Consider the following 20,480-nt stretch of genomic DNA (forward strand, 5'->3'; position numbering starts at 1 on the left):
TATATTTAAGACAAGATGCCCTGCAATTTTCCAGCTGGACACACATTCCTCTGCCTGGTACTGCTCTGCTGCTCAGTCCCTCTGTAGAGGCTGGGTCTGGAAGCCAGGCTCACTTCCCCACCAGGAGAAGTATCCAGACAGAGACCACCCCTGCCTTTATTTATTTATTCATTTATTTATTTGTGTGTGTGTATGTGCCTGTGCCAGGAATGGAGCATGAACACTGGGCTTAGGCACTGTTCCTGAATTCTTTTGCTCAAGGCCAGTGTTCTACCACTTGAGCCACAGCTCCACTTCAGGTTTCTTTGGGTAGTTAACTGGAGATAAGAGTCTCACAGCTGGGTTATGATGGCTCACGCCTATCATCCTAGCTACTCAGGAGGTTGAGATCTAAGGATTGCAGTTCAAAGCCAGCCTGGGCAGGAAAGTCTGTGGGACTCTTATCTCCAATTAACCACCAGAAAACCAGAAGTAGTGCTGTGGCTCAAAGTGGTAGAGCATGGCCTTGAGCTGGAGAGCTCAGGGACAGTGCCCAGGCCCAGAGTTCAAGCCTCACAACCGACTAAAAGAAAAAAAAAAAAAGAGTCTCACAGACTTTTCCTGCCTGGGCTAACTTCAAACATGATTCTCAGATCTCAGCCTCCTAAGTAGCCAGTAATACAGGTGTGAACTACTAGTGCCTTTTCCACCATTCCTGCAGAAATGAAGCCTGTTGGCAGGATTCCACTTCAGGCCCCCTGGCCACAGCTACTCAGGTGAACTGTCCCAGGTGGTGACCCCACACAGGGTCTTTTTCCCACCCAAGAAACTGAGACAAGAACCTTGTATCTCAGGGCTACAGGGCACTGTGGGTGCTTTTCATAATGACAAAATACAAATCACATGAAGTTTACCATTGTAAAGATTCAAAGTGAGACTAAAGGTTGTTAAGTTTAGGGGAGGAGTTCAAAGATACAACTCCTCTGAACAACTACCATTTACCAAAATGAGTACAAAATGAAACAGAAACATGTTTTGGGGGGAAAAGCAAAGGGGGGACACATGAAAGGAGGGAGGAAGGGGAGAAAATGCAGTCATTATAATCAACATACATTATAGAAAAATTGAACTATGTCACTTGAAGGTAGGGATGAAGGAGTCAGATGGGGGAGAAAATGGAAGAAGTGACATTGATCAAGAAGTATTGTGCTATAATCTGACTTCTGGAATTGTAACCATTTTGTACAACTACTTAACAAAAATTTTTTTAAAAAAAATTAAAGCAAGCAATTCACCACAAGTCATCCTGATATTCCTATCAGGAACATTTCATAGAAACAGAACTGTTTAATATGTGGCCTTTTGTGTCTTGTTTCTTTCATTTAGTATCATATCATGTTGTGGTATATATTACAACCTCATTCTGTTACTGGCTGAATTGTGCATATGTAAATGTAATATAGCCTCTTTACCCAGTGTTCAATGGGAGGACTTCTGAGTTTTGCCCACCTTTTGGCTATGAAGAACAATGCCTCTTGAGCAGGGCGCTGGTGGCTCACGCCTGTAATCCTAGCTACTCAGGAGGCTGAGATCTAAGGATCGCGGTTCAAAGCCAGCCCAGGCAGGAGAGATCGTGAGACTCCTATCTCTAATAAACCACCAGAAAACCGGAAGTGGCACTGTAGCTCAAGTGGTAGAGTGCTCGCCTTGAGCTGAAGAGCTGAGGGACAGCGCCCAGGCCCAGAGTTCAAGCCCCACGACCGACCAAAAAAAAAAAAAAAAAAAAAAAAAGAAGAACAATGCCTCTGTGAATATTTGTGTACCCATTTCTGTTTGAACACTTATTTTTAATTTTCTGTTTATACACTTAATTAAGAGTAGACTCACTGGGTTATCTGGTAGTTCTATGCTTAACTTATTGGGGAGTTGCCTAGTGGTTTTCCACAGTGGTTGCACCAGTGCATGCTCCTACCAGCAATGAACAAGGACTGGAGTTCTTTGCCATGGTAAGGAGGATCCCCAATAATTCACAAGTGCCAGGGCCCTGATGATGGCACTGTGGGGGCTGGTAAGGCATCCATAGTAGATGCTGTTAGTATCTTGTCCACTTCTCCCTCCCTTCCACTGCCAGCCCCATTGCCTTTGTTTGAAGATTTCTGGCCATCACAGACAGACAGCCCTTCCCCACACAGGCCAGGGCAGAAGGGCCAGGGAACAAATGCTGTCATTCATTCAGTGGATGGCCATTAGAAGCCTGTGGGGAGAGAGAGAGAAGGGTCTCTCAGGGGGTAATCGAGAAGCAGATGTTCTATACTGGCTCTAGGAACTCCCTAAGGATTAGTCTCCAGTTGCTACAGTGGTGACTAGTTGATGCTATGGTTTAAATTCACCTTCCCTCCCCCCACCCCAATTGTGGAAACTTGATTTCCAGATTCATACCTTGTTGGTATTCTGGAGGTGAGACTTGGGGAGAAATTAGGATCAAATAAGGCCATGAAGGCAAGGCCCCATGATGGTATTCATGGTTCTATCAGAAGAGGAAGAGAGACCCAAGCTAGTAAGCTTGCCCTGTATTGTAATGTGATGGCTTCTGACATGTTCTGATGCAGAGTGAAGGCTCTCCACAAATGCTGGCACCACTTCCAGTGTCCAGAACCATATGCTCACTAAACTTCAGTCCTTTATAAATTATCCAGACTGGGGTATTCTGTCATAGCACAGAAAGCAAAGACAATTGGTAGTCTATCTTCTTGGTCTTGCCTCCCTTAGTCTTCCTGTCTCCATCTCAAGTCCTTACTCCCAAGCAGTGACTTCTCCCCAGTAAAACTTCCTGCCCTTAGGTCCTCTTCACAATGTCTGCTTCTCCTCAGAACCTAATAAGACACCATGAACACTTGTGCATCGGAACCACTGACAATGCTGATTCTCAGGCCCTGCTGGCTAAGTTAGCTTCAAGGAACAGAGAACATGAACTTTTTAGATAAGAGCAGAACTCTCCCTTCATGAAACAAATATACAGCCATTCTTGGAGGTCCTGGTGCTGTTTATGACTAGGAGATATTCAAATATTTAACAATGGGCATCCACCAATCAGAAAGTCTGCCAGCCATAAACAACAGGCTGCTGAGTACTGCCTATAAGTCAGCTTGCTTTATGGCTCTCATTTTAAATGCAGAGGCAAGCTCCTCCAGTCCCAGGATGATTTAAGGGCTGAAGTCTTCAGGCTCTTAGCTCAATCAGTGTAGCCAGAGGTCTCTTTACACTTAAGTCCCCACCCTCATGGAGATGGGATACTTGCTGAGCCAACCCAATAAAGGCTGGCAGCTGGCCTGACCCCATGGGTGGTGGGCAGAACATTAAAAAATTTTATTTTATTTTAATGTGCTGGTACTGAAGCTTGAACTTAGGATTTTGTGGTGCTGTCCCTGCACTTCCCCCCCACTCCTCAAGGCTGATGCTTTACCACTTGAGGCATACCTCTACTTCTGTTTTTTATTGGTGCCTAATTGAAGATAAAAGTCTCATGAAGTTTTCTGCCAGGGCTACCTTTGAACTGTGATCCTCAGATCTCAGCCTCATGAGTAGCTAGAATTATAGGTATGAGTCACCAGCACCTAACTGTTAAACACACACACACACACACACACACACACACATACACACACATATATTTTTTTAAAAAGAATTCATATCTCTGCAGTCACATTCAAAATAGCAAAAAATGGAAATAGCCCAAGTGTACAGATGGGTAGATGGAACACAGTCCGTAAACAATGGATTATTTAGCTCCAAAATGGAAGAAAATTATAACATATGCCACAATACAGATGAACCTGAGACACGAAGCTAAGTGAAATAACCTATCAGAAATAAAGACAAGTGCTGTGTGACCTTACTGTTACCAGGTACCTGGAAGAGTCATGGTCATAATCACAGAACACACAATGTTAGTTGCCAGGGGCTGGGGAGGGTGGAGTGGAGAATTGCTGTGTCGTAGATACAAAGTTTCAGTTTTCAAGATAAAGTACTGGAGATAAGTTAAACCACAGTGGGAATGTACTAGATGCTCCTCAACAGTAAACTGAAAGCTGGTTAAGAAGATAGATTTTGTCATGTCTATTTAAATACATAAAACTTAAAACAACAACAGCAAAAACACAACATGGTTCCCCAGGCCCTAGTAGCCACATCCAGTATGATCCTTTCCATACACATACTTCCCTGTTGTATCACCTGGGCCCCTGGGGCTAGCTCCTTGGGCACATGCACTCCCTACTGCTCTGGAACAGACTCAGTTCACAGTGGGCTCAGAGCCTGGCCTTGCTTGTTCTGCTGAGGATAGTTCTGCCCTGGTCACTACAGGCCAGTGCTCTCAGTGGTCACCCTCAGATATTTGTTGCCACCTCTGAGAGGCCCTCCTCAAAGACTTGGTGAATCAAACAGCCTATCCAAGGAGATGTGTCCCTGTCCCAACTTAAAGTCCTTAAAGTCCTTCCTCTCTGACATGGAGTGTTTACTCCCTTAGTTTGGGGCTGCCTATCTCAACCTCCAGCACATTTGTGTCAGGCCTGTAGGAGCAGCTGCCTGGCTGCCACATTTCCTGTTGTATTCCTCAGCCTGACACAGTGTGGTGGGCACCTCAGAGCCATTCAATAAACAAAAGAATGAGTCCCGCTAACTGCCAGAGGTGTTGGGAGATGATGGCCCCCAAAGCCATGGCAAGAGAAAGAGAGAGTAGAGTGAGTTAATTATGTTCACTAACGGACAGGAAAAAGCAGGCTAACCAACAGCATTTAACACTGGTGAATCAGTGTCAGGAACTGCTGGGAGTTTAAGTCTTCTGTGTCCTCTCCTAGGGGGTCAGGGCTGTGTAAATTTTCCTGATAGCCAAGTACCCCTCACCCTAGGACACTGTATCTTATCCTGGAGGCAGGGGCCTTGGTAGACCTGGGGATCTGTTCAGCAAACCACTAAGATCCCTGAAAAGTACAGGGCTGGGCACACATGCTACACTGTAGCCTCAGCTATCAGCAGCCAGCCACATCTGTCTTCCAAGCAAGGGGCAGACAATCATAGCTTCCCCAGTGGTCCTGCTTGTCCCATGCTGACACTGAGATGACTGTTATTATTATTATTGTTGTTATTTTCACGAGGGGTGAAGGCTGGGACTGGTGTGTTCTGCTGCTGGCTTGTGCAGAGCTTGTAGCTGTCTACTCTCTGGCTGCCTGATTAGGGGAGGGCCAGAAACTCCGGCAGGACAGTAGCAGGTTGAGCAAGGCTTAATATTTTATTTTTTTCTGAATTGGGGAAGGAATTTGAAAGAATTCCAAACAATGAGAAGGGAGCTGTGGAATGAATGATAGTGGAGGGCTCATGGAGCCTAGAGCATGCTTTTGATTCACCACACCCCCACAGACCCCACCCATCCTTTCTCCAGCAAGCAAACCCAAGTTCCTTCCTTCTCTATCCAATGCCCTTCTCAGCATGGATACAATCCTACCAAACATACTCCCTGGCCATTCTGCCAGGCTGCTGCCAGACTTCAAGTACACCTGGGGTCTCGGGCACACACGTACCTGTGCTGTTCCTTCTCTAATTCCCTCTCTCAGATCAGGGCTGGCCTTCATGCATGCTCTATATACCCCCTCTGCTATGAGATTCTCTGTGCTCCTAGATCTACTGCAAGGTGGCTGTGTCACCTTGGGTAGATCACTTTACTTCTCTGAGCCTCAGTTTTCTCAGGCAGGCATGCTGCCCCCTCTGTTGAGGGCTACTGTGAGTGACAGGGAGTGAGAACCCCTGTGCTTCCTTCCCACAGGAGGCCATCACCCCTTGAAAGTGGAGGCTGGGATTCTGGGATCTGCTTGGCAATATCCCTTCTCTCCTTCACCCCTCTTCCTCCAACTATAGCTCCTCTAGGGGCCAAGGAGCTAGCCAGTCCCCACCTCTGCTCATACGGACATTACTAGTCAATCCCTGCCCCCTTTCTATGGAGACTATAGTCTATTCCAGAATCCTTTACTACATTGGGTTCCATGCAGCTACTTTAGTCAATCCTAAAGGGCACATAAAAGCAGACCTTTTACAGTCTGAGACTTGAAAAGATTTGTTCCTGTTGTGGTCTACGGTCTTTCCCCATCCAGGATCTGAGGATCCAGTGCTCTGTCCCTACCTGGCTCAAGGCAGGCAGAAGGGACAGGATCAAGCACCAGGTCTATGGGCCAGCCCAGAATAGGCACTAGTTGTGGTTGAGAGAGCAGGGGCCTCTCTCACCTTGCAGAGGGAAGGACATGGATAGGAGAGGCTGGGCCAGAGAGACAGAGATGGCAGCCCCAATTCCAAGGCCATAGGTTACCACCAGGCTCTCCCCTCTTGCAGCAGCAGCATTCCCACTCACTCCCCTGCAACTTTACCATGATTACAGGCCTACTACGTGGAACTCACCCATCTCCTCTGGCTTGGGTCTCTGCCAGAACCAGGACTTCTGCCTTTCCTCTCCTAGGATACACCCCACCTCCCAAAGCTGGAGCTTCATTTCCCCTCCCATGATGGTCCCCAGCACCCGCGTGGCCTTGCAGCCTATAGTCTCATTTGTCTCTCCTCTAGGATCTGACAGCCCCTTAAGAGCCCCTTAAGGTCCCAGGATAATCTCATTTGTCTTTGGTGTTCCTCCCTTCCTCCTGCATTGCTCAGTCTCCTTCTCATTAATGCCCTAGGTTTGAACTCATCGTGACCCCAGGGGAACCTCTGATTTGTCCGGTGGCCCATCAGAGGCTGTCTCTACCCTCCTGCAGGATGCAAAGGGGCAAAGTGGGGACTGACATGGCTCCCCTCTCAGGCAGATTGCTCCCCACAGGCCAAGCAGAAACCCCTCCCCAGGTGAAGCGACAGGTCTTTGTCTGCAGACCCACCCCCCCCTGAGCCCTCCCACAGCTGTGCTTGCTCGGAGCAACCCACATGTCATCTGTGGGAAGGAAGCACAAGGGTTCTCACTCCCTGTCACTCACAGTAGCCCTCAACAGAGGGGTCAGCATGCCTGCCTGAGAAAACTGAGGCTCAGAGAAGTAAGGTGATCTACCCAAGGTGACACAGCCACAAGGTAGCAGAGCCAGGATTCAAACTCAAGTCTACTCAAGTTAGATTCCATCACTCTACCACTTTTCTCACAAAGCCTTTTTTCTTTTTCTTTTCTTTTCTTTCGTGTGTGTGTGTGTGTGTGTGTGTGTGTGTGTGTGTGTGTGTGTGTGTGTGTGTATGCTAGTCCTCTAGCTTGGTCTCAGGGTTTGGGCACTGTCCCTGAGCTTTTTTTGCTCAAGGCTAGCACTCTACCACTTAAGCCACAGCTCCACTTGAGGGGTTTATTTCGGTAGTTAATTGGTCCACTTGTGGTGTTTATTTTGGTGGTTAATTAGAGATAAGAGTCTTGTGGACTTTCCTGCCTGGGCTGGCTTCAAATAGTGATCTTTAGATCTTAGCCTCCTGAGTAGCTAGGATTACACAGGTATGAGCCACCGGTGCCCAGCTTACTCATTTAAATTCATGATGGGACAAGCTCCTTTCATAGGGCTGGGTGGTTCAGTATCAAGTCTACCATCCCCAGCTGCACAGGTGGCTGGGCTGACTTGGTCCCCAGGTGACTTGGTCTCCAGGCTCCACATGATGCTCTTTGCCCCTCCCGCCACACTTTGCAGTCACATCAGTTAGCATTACTGTTATATTACACATCTGTTGACTGTTCCTTTCCATATGCAAGGCAGACGGTTGCTGGACACTAGAGATTAGAAGGCTAGAGACTGGAGAGTAGGCCCCACTTTACAGCCTCGTTGCCAAATTTGGGCAACAGCTACCATAGAACTAGCAGCCACAGTCCAAGGAAGACTGGATTTTTTTTCTGCATAGAAATAGGAGCCTCGACATGAAATGGCCATGAATTAGGAATGTTCTGTCTGACCTTCCTTGCTGCAACTACCAAGTGTGTGCACAGGCCTGCGTGCGCGTGTGTGAGTGTGTGTGTGTGTACGTGTGCGTGTGTGTGTGTGTGTAGGTGAGGGTGAAGGTAGGTAAAGTCCTTTCTCAGGGCCTAGAGAGCCAAGCAGTAGTTACCAGATTTAATAACAGTGGTAACAGTGGGGTGGGTAGTTTTTCCCCTCTCCTGAAACTTTTCAATTCATTGAACTGTTCAATTAACTTTACAAAAGGAAATGTGGAAAAATGAAGGCAAATTGAACTTGACATTATCATTAAAATAAACAGAGCACTGTGGGTCTTTAGAAGCTGCCAAAGAGATAATCCAAACACTGACAGGCCCAAGTGGGCGGCTACCTGCTCAGAGGTGACCCTGCTGCTGCTGCCCTGAGCTCCAAGTCACCAGCCACACTGTGCATGCATCATGTGGGAGCAAGGCTGTGTCCACATAGATCATCATGAAAGACCCTGGTGACAGGCCAGGGTGGGGAGGGAGGAGCACTTATCAGGGAAGGCATCACAGGGCTAGAGAAGCAGCACTGAAGGCATTCTCACGATTGTTGAGGTGACCACCAGGTCTAACTGGTTTCTGTGGTCCCTCAAGCTTCAGTTGGAATCTGAGAGACTGTGCAGTGAAGGATGGTCTATCATCAGTGATCCTCAACCTCTCTGCTACTTTGGAATCACTTGAGCTTGTAAGCAATGCCTGCACCAGTGCCTCACACCCCTTCTGTCCAGCTTACTGGTCTGGAATCCAGTCTGGACCCTGGATGCTTTCAAATCCCCAGGTGCATCTTCTACTAGAGCACCAGGTCAGATGCCAGGAGGGAAACTGGCTTCTCAGGACCCTCCACACCCTCAATCGTGGGACTCCAGATACTGTGGGTATCCCCAGGCACATTCAGTCTAGGCCAATCCCCGGGCAAGGCAATTTACATATGTTCATATTTCACGAATCATTAATTCCCTGGGATGCTAACTGGCACTCCATGAAAAAGCAGTACTTGGTCACATAGATGCAGAAACATTATATTCAGAAAAGCCAGACTTCCTCCCTGCAGGACCTCTCAGAGCCTTGATGGTACTAATAGGCACTGCAAAGCACCAGCTGCCTCAGAGGCTGAGGAAAAGTCAGCTTCCCCACACCGACTTACATATATTTGCTGTGTTCAAAACTTTCCAAATTCGTGTGTGTGTGTGTGTGTGTGTGTGTGTGTGTGTGTGTGTGTGTGTGTGTATGTGTGTGTGTGTGTGTGTGTGTGTGTGTGTGTGCAGATGCTAGGGCTTGAACTCAGAGCTTTTCACTTAAGGCTGGCATGAGTCTCACATACTTTCCTACCTGGGCTGACTTCAAATTTGATCCTCAGATCTCAACCTCCTGAGTAGCTAGGATTACAGGTGTGAGCCATTACTGTTAGGCTCCAAATTCATATCTGTCTGTCTTCCTGTCTGTCTATAGTATATCAACCTGATTTCTTATTTAGTATAACCTGTGGAGTTTCTAAAAATTAGGATTCTTAGGCCTCATGCACTAAGGAATCCTTGTTAATTAACTACTCCAGTGCAGGGTCTAGATGTCAGAATTGCATTAAATGCATCATTTGGTCCAATATGGAGTAAAATTACAAACTCAGGGTCTGAGCAGTGATTCTCAAATTCCAGGGCCCACCTGGCAGAAGGAAGGTATGTTCACAGTACAATATCTCAGAGTTTCTGGCTTTTATCTCTAACAAGTTCTCAGCACATGCACATTTGCAAGACACTGGGCTTGAGCTTCCCTCTGCCCTGATCCCATCCATTTAAAATTCTTCTTGAAGGTAATCTGGTTCCATGACGTTGGGGCCTTCATATGTCACTTCAGAATCTCCTGGTCTCTGTACCTCCACTGTCTAGCTCTTAAGCAGAGACCCAGCTTGGCTTTCTGTCACCTTTCCTCAGCAGAAGAAAGGTGCAACCAAAGGCAGGTGAGAAAGACACCTTCTCTAGCCTATGCTCCCTGCATCCCATGAAGGAGCCAGAAAAGGGCCTCCAGGGCCCACCTCCTCCCCAAGGAGACTCATAATTACGCACAATGATCATCACACCATTCATTTTGCCCTAAAATTAATATATCATGTTGCGAATGATCTTGAACTAATTTATCACAAGATTTATGAAACTTGCACTTTTTCTAATGAGATTTATGCAAATGCCATTCTTGCTGCTGTTTGTGTGTGTGTCTGTGTGTGTGAGTGTGTGTGTGTGTGTGTGTGTGTGTGTGTGTGTGTGTGTGTGTGTGTAAGTTTTGACAAGGAAGTGAGAGTCCAGCACAGCTGGTAGAGGTCCCACCCAGATTCAGGGCCCTAACAGATGGTAGTTCTGGCCAGTGGAAGACACTGGTAAGTAGGCAGCTTCAACCTTCCCACTCACTGGCTCCTATTACATTTCTCCTCTGCCACACCCTATATTCACCTGTGCCTAGGGTTCATCATTAGGACGTACCTGCTGCTCAGGTAGATGGTACAGGAGGGAGGCTAGATCTCTCACCTAATCAGAGGGCCTTCCTGGTGCTTAGTCTGTACACAACTACAGGGTGATTTGTCCTGCTAGCCAGGGTGCAGGTGAATAGGTGAAGCACCCAGGCTGCAAGATGGAAGGCAGAATGCCTCTTAGCTGCTTCCCATATCTGCACAGTTCTAGAGCATCTCCTGAACTTCTGTGCCTAGGTCCTAGCTTGCTTCATCCTAATTGCATGCAAAACTCCTTTAGTATTTACCTCCAGCATGTGAGGAAAGTATTTCTACACTTAGTAAGGAGAGAGGGTCAGACAGACTCCATAGGTGGAGTCCGGATTAGAATCCAGGACTTGATGTCCTGAAACTGTGTTCTTATCACTATAGGCACCAAAGATTGACAGGTGCCCTTTCCTTCTGCTGGTACCATTGGTACCATTCCATTGCTATCCATATACCTTCCTTATAAAGAGCATAGATGAAAAGTGGGAAATCGGTCCCAACAGCCTTTGAGTAGCCCAAATGTCCTGACACAGAATAAGTGCACTAATGCTCAAGTCCAGGTCCTGCCTCTGCCTGTTTACTCAGCAAACAATTATATGACATTGCTTCTTTATCATTTTAATCCCTAATAATTCCAAGCTGGTACATGAACCACAATAGGAAACAAACTAACAACAGCATTTGCTGCCCATCAAAGGAAAAGCCCCCAAATTCTGTCAAATGTGAGAACTTAAAATAATCCTGGTCCCTTCCTAGCTTCTGTCAGTGGCACTGCCTCATCACAGAATGTGGCTCAGGGTGATATGTTCAGCCATGTGCCAAGAAAGGGCTGAATAATGAGTCACCCCTATGGAAGAAGGCAGGTACATAGATAATAGATCTTATGAATATTCTATGCAAGTCATTATAATTAAAAAAAGGTTTCCTGCTTAAAGGAATGCTTCCCAAAGTGTATTTCACGAATCATTAATTCCCTGGGAGACTAACGGGCACTTCATGAAAAAGCAGTCCTTGGCCACAAATATACAGAGCTATTACATTAAGAAGAGTCTGGATAGACTTCTCACTTGCAGGACCTTTCAGAGCGTTGATGACAGACATTAACGGACACAGTGTCTGTCACTAACTGGGCTGGAAAAGATTCAGCTTTCCCCAGATTGATTCCACCAAAAAGCCCTTTCTTCCCACATCATATCAAAGGGTACCAATGGTTCAAGAAATGGGAAGCAAATAAGGAAGCATTGAGCCAGAAGCCTTTCTGTCTCTTCTGATGTCAAGCACCTCTTTTCTTGGGGTAGATGGATGGGCAGATGAATGGCGAATGGGCCGGTAGGTAGGTGGATGTATAGATGAGTGGATGGGTGGATGAGTGGATAGCTGGGTGGGTGGCTATTGGATGAGTGGATGGGTGAGTAAATGGGTAGATGGGTAAACAAGTGGATGGGTGAGTGGGTAGATGTATGAACAAGAAGGTAAGTAGGTAGGTGACTGGGTAAATGGATAGATGAATGGGGGATGGGTCAATGATGGATGAGTGGATAGGCAAAGAGGAAATTTAAGGCAGCTTTTTCAGAAAACCCAAGCTGTCCAGATTGAATTGGGCCTGCTTCCTTTTTTGTTGTTGTTGGTCAAGGAGCTTAAACTCTGGGTCTGAGCACTGTCCCTCAGATCTTCAGCTCAAGGCTAGTGCTCTACAACTTGAGCTACAGCATCACTTCTGGTTTTCTGCTGGTTTATTGGAGATAAGAGTTTCATGGCCTTTCCTGCCTGGGCTGGCTTTGAACCATGATCCTCAGATATCAGCCTCCTTTTTAATTAGGCAGAGGGCTGCCATCTGGAGTCCTCTTACATTGGACAATCTCTACCCTTCAAAGGAGCTGGAAAAGCTCAAGCCTTACACCATAGAAATGGTGGTCATGCCATATAAGATGATGCTAAGTGAAATGAACCCCAAGATAGGGACACAAGAGATTTGATCTTTTTTGTTGTTGTTTTTAATGTATTTATAATGTACTATGTGATTTTTTTTTGTTTCTTTTGTATATTCTTCCCCTACGGTATAATCCTTGTTTTTACTGTATTTGATTCTGGTGTCCTGCATCTTGTATATATATTTTTTTCTGATTTGGGGAGGGGAAGAGAAATAACATGCTTGGTAGGAAATGTACTCATTACCTTACTCACGTAACTGTAATCCCTCTATACAGTATCTTTACAATAAAAAAATATATATTGAGGCCACCGGGTGCTTACCACAGACTGTGTTATTACACTGACTGTATAGAAAGAGGAGGCAGAGTAAACCTACCCCATATACACCTCAGCCCAGGCCTGTGCCTAGTCTGTATTGTGAATGGGGAGACAAGGGAAAAAATAATCTACCTATATATCTATATAGATATATATATTGAAAAAAAGGAAAGAAAAAGAAATGATGGTAATGGTGGATGGAAGGCAGAATCAGGTAAGTGAAGGCCTGAAGGCAGGCTGAAGGGAAGGCCATTATACATGAGGCCAAGGGACTGACTGCCTAGAGGTGGCCCATCCACCTGTACCCACATGCACCTTCCATAGAGCGTCATGCCCTTGTTGTCTGACCATGGTCCTAGATGCCAGGATGCTGGGTTTGTTCTGAAGCCCACAGTTTCCTCTAGAGGCTGAGAAAAAAGTGTAGAAGATGCATGATTCACCATCTCATCAGTCCTCTGCAGGCACAGGTTGGGGGGCGGGGGGAGAGGCTGGGCAGCCAGTACCCACAGTAACATTTCTCTGCAAGAGCAGGCCCAGAGCACATGGCAGGACAATCCTCTTTCCAGCTAGGAACCAGCTGGAAGCACTGATGTATGCATCCCTCTCCCCACGTGACACACCAAGCCGGCCCCACCAGCTAGCTGTGAGCTCTTGTATTCCTGACCCTCTGGAACTGTAAGATATAAACTTCTATGCTTTGTAAATTACCTATGGTCAGGGATTCCACAGAAACAACACAAAACAGATAGAGGCCAGTGAAGGAGGCTCAAGCCTGTAATCCTAGCTAGGAGATTGAGACCTGAGGACCACAATGTGAAGCTAGCCTGGGCAGAAACTCCTATTTCCAGGTCAGAAACTCTTGTCTCTAATTAACCACTAAAAAGCTGGATGTGGAGCTGTGTGGCTCAAGGTAAGTGCTAGTCTGTAACAAAACAGCTCAGAAACAGTGCCCCTGCCCAGAGTTCAAGCCAAAAACAGAACAAATGAAAAACAATGCAGTGCTCTAAGAACATCATCTTCTGTTGTGCCTTAATTTCCTTTATGTCACAGGCTCAACAGAAGATGATGTTCTTAGAGCACTTGAAATGCATGTCAACTAGGGCAAGTGCTCACATCTGTTAACATAGCTTTGTAATCACAGCTACTTAAGAGGCTGATATTAGGAGGATTGCAGTTGGAGGCACACCTGGACAAAACATTCACAAGACACCCATCTCAATCAATGCTGGGTATGGTGGTACATAGTTGTCATCTTAGATATGAAGTAAGCATGAGCAGGAGGCTTGTAGTTCAGGTGGCCTAGGCAAAAAGACTCTGAAAACAATAAAAATTGACCAAAATGGGCAAGAGGCATAGCTCAAACAAACACAAATTCCTGAGTTAAAACCCAGTATCATTTTTTTAAAAAACGCATGTATCATACATATTCCATGTTTGATAGATGCCAGTTATTAATATCATTTCCCAAGAAATTATTTCTGGCTGCTGGCCCTGGCTGCCCTTAATGAGCCTCATTCATGGAGTCTTGGCACCACAATCAAGTTCTAGAGAGTGGTGGAAGTCACTTGGCCTCTTTGGGCTTTTGTGATATGATGGTTTTCCATTTTCTCGGCTAATCCTCCCATTATTCACTCCCTAAGTCACTCCTTTCTCAATTAATGTTTATGGAGTGCCTGTCACGTGGCCTCAAATGCGTGTGCCAGATGGGAAGAACTATAGCAAAAAATCCCTGCTCTCAGATAAGCTGCCACTGAATCGGCAGTGATTTCTAATTCTGACTATATGATGTAGATATTTGGGTCTAGCGAATGGTGAAAGCAAACAAAAACACCACAAAAGTATATTTAGACTTATTAAGCACAGAAATAGATTGATAAGACAATCAAGGAACATTTGGGCCAAATAAGAAGTAAAGGAAGAAACCTAGAGAGGTTTCTCATTTGCCTAAATTTTCATTATTGCAGCCCTCAGGGCTCAAAAAAGAGGAGGGAAGGACCAGGGCCTGCTCCTGCACCAGCAGGGAAGGGGGTCTAGTAGAGAACACCCTCACTTGAGCAGCAAATGCCCTTATTTTAAGGGGGAACTAAAAACCTATCCATATCCCTTTAAAAACTAGGAGAGGGGAGAGAGAAGGAAGGGAAATGAGGGGAGAGGGAAATGAGGGGAGAGGGAAAGGAGGGGAAAGAGAAGAAAGGGGAGAGGAAGGGGAGGGAAGGAAAGGAAAGGGACCTGTCTAGAATTGTGGTGCTGAATGGAGGAGAGGGTTACTCTAAAGGATTCAGATCCCAAAGATGGTCCATGTTTGCATTTGCAGCTCAAATTCACATTGTTTGGGTGAATGTGAAAACTTAACTTAGGTTGCAGACAAGCAAAGAACTCAAGAGTTTACAGACATAAACACAAATCTTCTCTAGAAGAACTCATCTTTACCTTAGCACACAAAGACCCTCCATACTCACCAGATAAGTAGTTCAAAGGCAAACTTTACACATACACATATACACACATACACACACATATACACACACAGAGAGCGTGAGCGAGAGAGAGACAGAAAGAGAGAGAGACAGAGAGAGAGCACATTAAAGAAAAAAATGGAATCAGATCTTTAAACACATTCAATATTGGAAGTATCTGGGTATCTGGCATGGAATATAAAAATATTTACCTTGTCACAAGGAAAGACTTTTAAATACAATTAAATAGTGGAGAGATTTTTTAAAGGGACCAAATGGAGCTCCTAGAAATTAAAAATATGATAATTAGAATTTCAAATACATTGGTTTTAGAAAAGAACATGGCTAAAAAGAGAATTAGGGGACTGAAAGACAAAACTAAAGAAACTATTCAGAATGCAACACAGATGGGTCAGAGACAGACAGTATAACAGATGCTAGTATGGAGGGCAAAATTATGAAGTTTAACTCAGATTCTAGGACTAAATATTAGGGCAGAAGCAACATTTGATTACCAAAACTCTACAGATTCAAGAAGCCCAACAAAACCCAAGCAGGGGCTGGGGAGGTGGCTCAGTGGTAGAGTTCTTGTCTTGCATGCATGAGGCCCTGGGTTTGATTCCTTAGCAACATATAAACAAAAAAAGCAGGAAGTGGCACTGTGGCTCAAATGGTAAGAGCACTAGCCTTGAGCTGAAGAGCTGAGGGACAGCGCCCAGACCCACAGTTGAAGTCCCATGATCGACCAAAAAAAAAAAAAAACCAAGCAGATGAAATTCTTACCTAATAGGTCATAGTGCAAATGCAGAAGACTAAATAGGGGAAGAATGAAGCTATATGCACACAGAAGGTGGGCAGCCAGGCTGCCCATGGTGATGTCAGCTCTTGTCCATCAGCATGTAGGCACAGGTGTTCATGAGGCCCAGGCTCTATTCAGCATACTTACCACAAGGCCACGTGGAAAAAGGTGAGCTCAAGGCCCCACTAAAGACCATGCTATCCCTTTCCAATTTCTTTGTGTATTTAACAATGATTTGATTCATTGAAATTTTATTACATTTCAATTTACATCACTGGAAATTCAAATACAAAAATCCTCCCTCCTTATTTTGTGAGAACTGCTGTTGGCAGATTTTTAAAATGTATCATTCCAGAGATATGTTTATGTCATGCATATATAAGCAAATATGTATGCACATACATATTTATATACATGTTATCTCTTCTTTTTTCGTCAAATAAAGTGGAGTCTCCTGTTCTGCCCTTAGCTATATCTCTGACCGCAGATTTCAGAGGTGCAGGAATGACATGGGAACTTGGAAGATGAGCCTGCATGTGGTGGAGGGGAGTGAGGGTCATTCCAGCTCTTCGGGGTCCACCTTGGGGAGGTGATCAGGGATGCATCTACCTACAAGGGAGCACACAGATCACATGCACACCCAAGGTCACTTCTTCAGAGGCAGTCTGAGCTCAGTGAGAAGTTGGAAGGGTAGGTGGCCTGGCCCCTTGCCTCAATTGGGATCACCCCCTCCCCTCACCCCCACCAGGCCTTCCCAGAGGAAGGCCTGAGAGTGCTTTTTCTGCCCTGCAGGCCACAACCTCCTGCACAACCTGTGTCTAAGATAAAAAAATGGGCCAAGGAGTGGGCATACCAATTCCAGTCCAGCCACATGCCAACTGACTGGCAGTGACCTGAACTCTATTTTCTGTCTTAAATTAAGACTATGATACATGTCCTGATTTGTAGGAAACCTTAGGAGATAGGGAGAGCACCTCAAGCCATGTCACCTGCAGTGGAGTCCCAGAGATTGTTCCCAGCACAAACCTACCCCCAGACTCTGCTCCAGGCTGGGTGGGCTACCAAAGTATCATGCTCCTCCCTGCCTTCCATCTCAACTCTCTCAGCTCAAGGCCTGCCTCCTCCAGGAGCCTTCCCTGATAGCCATCCCTCATCCCCCTCCCTCTCCTCTATACTCTCAGAAGCACTTAAGACTGTCTGGCAAATAACCTGTTAATTTAATGATTCACACCAAGACATCCCTCAATGCTGAGAAGTGGAAGGGGGTATGTGTGTGTGTGTGGGGTGGGGGGGGAGTTGTATCTCTAGCAATGGGGACCTAAAGATGCAGACCTCTAAGAGGAAGCCAATTCAAAGCCTAGGCTTAATGATTCATTGTTTACCTGGGCATTCATTCACTCACTAGGGACTTTCATTGAGCATCTAAAAAACAGTGACATGCCAAGTGCTATGGCTCTGCTCTGTGGGGAGCTTAGAGCTCAAGTGGACTTGTCTTAAAATTATCTATGTAAATTCTATATACGTTTCACTCCATAATCATTATCCTGACATAAGTTTTCTTCTTTCTTCATCTCATTGTCAAATAAGATGAGGCCTCCAGGAAGAGAAATCACACTTGTGTGTGAATTCTTAGGTGCCCATATAGACCAGAAATCCCAGTATGAGAAGGCTGATGTTATCTCCTGTCATATATGGCTTTGCTATTGAAGTCTGAGGACAGGAGGTCAGCCCCAGAGCCATGGGCAACACTGACCCTGACCACCCAAATGGCAGACCACCTCTCCTTTACCTGGTTGCTTTGCCAGACAGTTCCCATTTGTTCAGATAGCCAGATAAGGATCTTTGTGACTTTCTGGCCCAAGGAGATGAATCCTGGTGAGGCTGAGGTGACCCTTGCTGGTTATGCCTACTGATTTGGTAGGAGAAGCTCCTGAGGGCAGATAGGAAAGGCTTGGATATTCTCCTGCACTGAATGATATGACAGTGTTCCTAAAGAGGTGGGCTCCTGAAGACAAAAGGCCCCACAAGAAGGACAGCAGAAAGGGAAGAACCTGGCTCCCTGGTGGTGTCACTCTTCCACTGAGCCAACCAATCCTTGTAACTGCCGACTTACAGACCTCATCACCCAGCCTGCACTGCTGCCAGCCCGTCTTCCAAACTTGCATCTCAGCTCTTTAGGGTAGATACAGATTTTTGTGTGGATTATTCCTCCTGCCCTCACAATGGCTACAAGGCCTCAGCGTACATACCAGCAGCCTCAGCGCCCATGAGAGGGTGAAAAACTGTCTGGAATAAAATCTGGAGTGCTATGGCAGACTCCACAGGAATGGAGAAACTTTAGATAAAGCCTGTTAACAGGTCCCCAAAGGTCACAGTCAGGAGGTAGCACAGCAAGGCAGGCCTCTGACCTCCTGCCTTCCAATCTTGCTTTGCTGATCTTTCACTCTCCTGAGGTGGCTACAGACATACAGAGGACCCACTGTGAAGTGTTAGATGAGTCCTGGTGCCCACGGAGAGCCAGGCTCCCACTGGTCATGTCCTCTATGTCTGGAGGGTCCCAGCTTTCTCCTACTCCCCTGGGTGGTGGAGGAGGAGAGAGGAAGACACCTGACAGGTGTCTTGCAAGCACTTCAGCCCCATCTGCTTATCTGAGTCCCCACCACCTCACCACAGCAAATTGCTTGTTGATAAATGAGGCTATTTAAGAACGAGTGATGCTGGTGTTACAGTTATTAATGAGGACGACGTGGAGAGATGTTTAAGAACGACCTGACTATTCTCACTTCCTCCCACTGTGAGTAATAGAGCTGCTGTACCTGAGGCTCTCACTCCCCACCTCCAGGTCCAGGCCCAAGCTGTGGGGCAGAGTGGTCACCAGAGGTGTGGGGGCAGTAGGAAGATCCCAGAACGGCTGTCACAGGAACACTCTGGCTGAAGGACAAGAGTCAGTGCCTTTCTCTGTGTGCTCAAGCAATAAGGACATAGAATATGCAATGTGGGAATATGTGTGAGGGAGTGTAAGTATACATATGCATGTGTGTGTGCAGGTGAGTGTCCACACAGGCCGTGTGTGTGTGTGTGTGTGTGTGTGTGTGTGTGTGTACACCAATGGAGTAATTTTTTGCTGCACTCATTCTCAGCTTTGAACCCTAAATCCTTTCCACCTCCGTTTTCACCTGTAAAATGGGTGTGACAGCCCCAGAAAATGTCCCCAAGCAAGGGATGATCCCAGAACAGGCAAATTTCCAGTTATTAAGGTAACAATGCCAGGGGTAGAAGAGATGTGTCCAAAGGAAGAGAGGTACTGCCTTCCTGCACTCCTGAGGGATGCTGGTGGAATATAGCAGAGAGATTAAAGGACGCAGGAACAGGACCAAGGGCAGGGACCCCATGGGATGCCCCGGAACACCTACCCTAGATGCTAAAATATTGAAACACTATGTGTCATTGACAAAAGAGTGACTGTCAAACCAGGTGTTAGTGTCTCACACCTATAATCCTAGCTACTCAGGAAGCTGAGATCTGAGGATTGCTGTTTGAAGCCAGCCTAGGCAGACAAGTCTATGCAACTCTTATCTCTAATTACCTACCAAAAAACCTCAGTTATGGCTCAAGTGGTATAGGGCAAACCTTGAGCACAAAAGCTCAGGGACAGCACCCTAGGCCCTGAGTTCAACCCCCAGAACCAACACACCACACACACACACACACACACACACACATCTACTGCAAGACAAATGTCCTCCTACCTTACCTGCCTCCCCCCAACACCTTGTGCCCAGCCTGCTTCTGATAGTGGAACCTCCCCAGCAGAGAATCTGTGAACCCCCTCTAGCTCCAAGTGAATAAAGCATATTAGCTGTGGAGCTACAATGTGATTTCAACACCTGGGCAGTACACAACATGCAGGGGTAGTGGCCCATTCTAAGGCTCCATGAGGAGGGAGCTCCCTGGCATGCAGAGCTCTAGCCCCACCTTTGCCCTGTGGCAAACCAGGCGGCTGCTGAGCAGTAATTTAATGCCAGGTCCCTGCTCCTGTCCACAGTCAGCACCAGGATCACAGCCTATGTCCTTGGTGCTGAGCTCTGCCTGGTCATTTCCTGCCTGAGCTGTGCTTCTGGGGAGGAAAATGGCATTGGAAATGGGGAAAAAAAAAAAACAGCCCTAGAGATACTTCTGCCTGGCTCCATTATGGATTCAACTACCAAAACCAAATACAATACACCAAAAGTTAGGATCTGCTCACCTCCAGTACCTGGCACCATGTAATCCCTCTGTATCTTCCAGATATATGTGGCCTTATGTCTTCCCATATCTCCAGACTTGCTGGGCTTCTCCTGCTAAGCCCCTCTTGGAGGTCAGACATCAAATATATAACTTGCAAGGCCAGAACCCTTGATCTCTCTCTGAGCCCCAGAGCTTACCCACCAGTGTCCCTTGGAGACGTGTCCTTTCCTTGATACAGGGAGCGTGGGTATCCCCCCAGCCTCAGCTGTCCATCATGGCCTGGAGGTCAGGAGGCTTCCTGAGGGGCCA

General features: G+C 46.4%; 1 protein-coding gene and 1 non-coding gene across 5 annotated transcripts in view; one reads left to right on the plus strand and one right to left on the minus strand.

Moving 5' to 3' along the window:
- Positions 1–20,480, minus strand: part of Cdh23 (cadherin related 23) — a 322,925-nt gene that overhangs the window by 271,717 nt on the left and 30,728 nt on the right. The window lies entirely within an intron of this gene.
- On the plus strand, positions 12,676–12,806 carry LOC122116615. The gene has a single exon (XR_006149000.1). It is a non-coding gene; the product is annotated as a small nucleolar RNA SNORA51 (small nucleolar RNA).

Source organism: Dipodomys spectabilis, unplaced genomic scaffold (assembly GCF_019054845.1).
Source record: "Dipodomys spectabilis isolate Male_0828 unplaced genomic scaffold, ASM1905484v1 ptg000136l, whole genome shotgun sequence".
Lineage (NCBI taxonomy): Eukaryota > Metazoa > Chordata > Mammalia > Rodentia > Heteromyidae > Dipodomys > Dipodomys spectabilis.